A 5,369-nucleotide genomic window follows, 5' to 3' on the forward strand; every position below is an offset into this window, starting at 1 on the left:
ACACAGAAACAAGTAAACCTAAAGTAACTTATCTCTTCATTACGTGATATGTTAACCGTGAAATCTCGGTGTCAGGAACTGTACCGCCCACTCGTTCCTTCTATCAAGTCAACTCCGATCAGCCCCTTAGCTTTAATTGGTCTATAAGCATGCTGGCGCCTTTTCTCACTATACTAGTTGGTAAAATAACGTTTTGACTATAGTCATGTCTGAAGAATGCGGAAGAGACACTTTTACCGATAAAGGCAGATCACAAAGAATTAAAAGTTTGATTGCTTTGAGAAGTGTTGAAATTAAAACAACTTAGACCTTTCATCACTAGTTGAGTCTTAACATGATTTTAGGTGAAATTTCTCGGAAGCTTTTTAACTCGTTGAAGAAAAGGCTTAACATTTTAAAACAGTTACCTTAGTTTTATGACTGACAGCGTTCTAAAGCATTATCTGCTTAGTTCTCAAGTATAGTTGTATACGTTCTGTAACACAGGGACAGTGTTGGTACATCTGTTGGTTATGTATAGTGATTAACAATGAGATCTGGTTGTATACGTTCTGTAACACAGAGACAGTGTTGGTACATCTGTTGGTTATGTACAGTGATTAACAATGGGATCTGGTTGTATACGTTCTGTAACACAGGGACAGTGTTGGTACATCTGTTGGTTATGTACAGTGATTAACAATGAGATCTGGTCGTATACGTTCTGTAACTCAGGGACAGTGTTGGTACATCTGTTGGTTATGTACAGTGATTAACAATGGGATCTGGTTGTATACGTTCTGTAACTCAGGGACAGTGTTGGTACATCTGTTGGTTATGTACAGTGATTAACAATGCGATCTTGTTGTATACGTTCTGTAACACATCTGTTGGTTATGTACAGTGATTAACAATGCGATCTTGTTGTATACGTTCTGTAACACATCTGTTGGTTATGTACAGTAACTGATAATTACGACTTTAGATTCATGTCTTTCATCTTGTCAAATTAACTCTATTGCAGCGGTTCTCAATTCTTTGGTCCGCGGGGGGATCCGTTCTGTTGGTTCGTGGAAAGGTTGTGTGATCACTGAAAAGCAGCATATTTTATAAATCCCTTTGTGGTCCATGAACAGCAGAGTTCAAGAACCGTTGAACTTAGGTCTATCTATTATCACCGTCGTACTTTAGCAGATTTTATTTTCTTCTTTTTGTTGTTCCTGCTATAAGTCATCCTATACGTTCTTGTTGTTGTTCCTGCTATAAGACATCCTATACGTTCTTGTTCCTGCTATAAGACATCCTATACGTTCTTGTTCCTGCTATAAGACATCCTATACGTTCTTGTTGTTCTTCCAGCTATAAGTCATACTATACGTTCTTGTTCCTGCTATAAGACATCCTATACGTATCTCTTTCTGCCGAGGTACTCTCGCCACATGATTGATAAGAGAGGTTTGTAAAGATTGTAAAGTGACGTTTGATATAGAACAGTTATTACTTTAAAAACTAAACTAAGACACTGGCAAAAAATTGTCTTCTCAAGATACGGAGAAAATTCTGGAATAAGAACAAATGAATATGATGTCTGATAGGATTTTATATACAAAGTGAACCAGAATATGGTGTCTGGCAGGACTTTATATACAAAGTGAAACAGAATATGTCTGACAGGATTTTATATACAAAGTGAACCAGAATATCATGTCTGACAGAACTTTATATACAAAGTGAACCAGAATATGATATTTGACATGACTTTACGTACAAAGTGAACCAGAATATGATGTCTGACAGGACTTTACGTACAAAGTGAACCAGAATATGATTCCTGACAGGACTTTACGTACAAAGTGAACCAGAATATGATGTCTGGCAGGACTTTATATACAAAGTGAAACAGAGTATTATGTCTGACAGGACTTTACGTACAAAGTGAACCAGAATATGGTGTCTGGCAGGACTTTATATACAAAGTGAACCAGAATATGATATTTGACATGACTTTACGTACAAAGTGAACCAGAATATGGTGTCTGGCAGGACTTTATATACAAAGTGAACCAGAATATGATTCTTGACAGGACTTTACGTACAAAGTTAACCTGAATATGATGTCTGACAGAACTTTATATACAAAGTGAACCAGAATATGATATTTGACATGACTTTACGTACAAAGTGAACCAGAATATCATGTCTGACAGAACTTTATATACAAAGTGAACCAGAATATGATATTTGACATGACTTTACGTACAAAGTGAACCAGAATATGATGTCTGACAGGACTTTACGTACAAAGTGAACCAGAATATGATTCCTGACAGGACTTTACGTACAAAGTGAACCAGAATATGATGTCTGACAGGACTTTACGTACAAAGTGAACCAGAATATGATTCCTGACAGGACTTTACGTACAAAGTGAACCAGAATATGGTGTCTTACAGAACTTTATATACAAAGTGAACCAGAATATGATATTTGACATGACTTTACGTACAAAGTGAACCAGAATATGATGTTTGATAGAACTTTATATACAAAGTGAACCAGAATATGATGTCTGACAGAACTTTACGTACAAAGTGAACCAGAATATGGTGTCTGGCAGGACTTTACGTACAAAGTGAACCAGAATATGATGTCTGACAGGTAAAAAGTTAAGATTTACACAGTGTAACACCAAATATGGTAGTAGTTTCTTTAGCTGGTTTCTACTACAGCATTCTTTTTCATTGTTAGCACTTTTTTGCTTCAGCATTTTTTATTTATTTTATTCTGCCATAATATAACTATTTATTATACAACCAGTCTTTGCTGTAGAATGACTATTTATTGAAGAACCTGTCTTTGCTGTAGAACGACTATTTATTAGAGAACCAGTCTTTGCTGTAGAACGACTATTTATTAGAGAACCAGTCTTTGCTGTAGAATATTTATTAGAGAACCAGTCTTTGCTGTAGAATGACTATTTATTAGAGAACCAGTCTTTGCTGTAGAACTATTTATTAGAGAACCAGTCTTTGCTGTAGAACGACAATTTATTAGAGAACCTGTTTTTCAATCTATTTAAACGTGTAAACAGAACACGTGAAATATTTATTTTCTAAGTTTTCAGTTCCTTTATTTAGAAACTCTCCGATATCACAAACAATTAAATAAATAATTCAACTGAGGCATGATTTCAAATAACCAATGAAATAAAGATTCGTTAAATTCCGCTTCAGGGCGAATGTTAAAAAAGTCGACGTTGTTCTACTCTACGATTGGTTACATACCGGGGTAAGATAATAGGATCGTAGCTGTTCTACTCTACGATTGGTTACATACCGGGGTAAGATAATAGGATCGTAGCTGTTCTACTCTACGATTGGTTACATACCGGGGTAAGATAATAGGATCGTAGCTGTTCTACTCTACGATTGGTTACATACCGGGGTAAGATAATAGGATCGTAGCTGTTCTACTCTACGATTGGTTACATACCGGGGTAAGATAATAGGATCGTAGCTGTTCTACTCTACGATTGGTTACATACCGGGGTAAGATAATAGGATCGTAGCTGTTCTACTCTACGATTGGTTACATACCGGGGTAAGATAATAGGATCGTAGCTGTTCTACTCAACGATTGGTTACATACCGGGGTAAGATAATAGGATCGTAGCTGTTCTACTCTACGATTGGTAAGATTTCCAAGCTTTTACCGCACATATCAATATACATTTAATCTGAAGTAAAAACACAAGAAGTTTATTCTTATTCATCGCCTACCGGTGGTTCCCTAAGTTAATTATATGGGCTGTTAGTCTTAGACACTCTATACACACACATAAGATAGTAAACCTAACACATCTTTCAAATAAAACGAAACATTTTATCACGAAAAACACGAAAGGAAAGCTAGCAGAATCCACTCATCATCTGAAGGAGTGGTGTCGGTTCAGTAGGTGTATAGCCCCCTTCCTTTAACAAAGGGGTTCGTCAGGTGTATAGCCCCCTTCCTTTACCAAAGGGGTTCGTCAGGTGTATAGCCTCCTTCCTTTAACAAAGGGGCTCGTCAGGTGTATAGCCCCCTTCCTTTAACAAAGGGGTTCGTCAGGTGTATAGCCTCCTTCCTTTAACAAAGGGGTTCGTCAGGTGTATAGCCCCCTTCCTTTAACAAAGGGGCTCGTCAGGTATACAGCCCCCTCTCTTAACAATGGGGCTCGTCAGGTGTACAGCCCCTTCTCTTAACAATGGGGCTCGTCAGGTGTACAGCCCCCCCCCCTCTCGTCATAATGGGACTCATCAGAAGTAAATCCCCTTCGTATCACAATAGGACTCGTCAGTTGTGGATCCCCTTCTCCCAGATGTTGAGTGGATTCTGTCACGTTTCCTATCAAAACGTTCTTGCGTAAGAAAAGCATTAGTGAAAAGATATACATACCAACACACACACATACACTGTAAATAGTTTCAAACAGGGAACCTATATCCGAACCAGTCTCTACTCACCACTGCTTTCGGGCACTGATAAACGACAACCGAGATTTATTAGAACTTACATGATTTCTGTGTCGGGAGGAACTTCGGGGACTTCTTCAAGCTGAAGAAACATACACCTCACGGTAGTACGAAAACACAAACAACGATATGGACAATTTTCTGAAACCACAGAATGGCTTTCTATAACTGCTAGAACTAGCACGAGCCACAGACACGAGCCACGTGCCATGGCAACGGCTCTCTCCGCAACTACGAAAGAACGGATGCCAAGATTACTGTTTAGATACCCTCTTTCCTACGGCCGTTCCTGTCCCACTTAAGATTCATGAGAAAACTAACCCTGCCGCCGAGAGTAGAAATCACCTCGTTGCTGACGTTTACGTTCGTGTAGTGTTCCGCAAGAGAAGCTAGTGCAGAAGATAAAGAAGTTGGAGACAACTTTCAAAATCACATGCTTCTCGTATTTCTTCTCTTAAGTACATTCTTTGTTAACATATATTAACTGTAGGTGGCGTTTCACTCGTTTAAAAAATGTAAATTATCATGAAAATTACTGAATGTAGATCTTCACACCCATTACACAAATTTCTCTAAATGCTCCGATACACATTTCTTTATTACTTTCCGTGAAAAACAATCAAGTAAATAAGGGAATAGTGGGATCTTTCAAGTAAATAACGGAATATTGGGATCTTTCTTTGAGTTACCACTTTAACTATAGTCTGTTTCACAATAATTGGTGAATTTGTTCCTGGTAAGGAATAACCGATTTAGATCTTTGATAATAAAAATTCCGTACTTGTTCCGAATAACCGATTTAGATCTTTGATAATAACAATTCCGTACTGGTTCAGAATAACCGATTTAGATCTTTGATAATAACAATTCCGTACTGGT

Source organism: Limulus polyphemus, unplaced genomic scaffold, assembly GCF_000517525.1.
Source record: "Limulus polyphemus unplaced genomic scaffold, Limulus_polyphemus-2.1.2 Scaffold6214, whole genome shotgun sequence".
Lineage (NCBI taxonomy): Eukaryota > Metazoa > Arthropoda > Merostomata > Xiphosura > Limulidae > Limulus > Limulus polyphemus.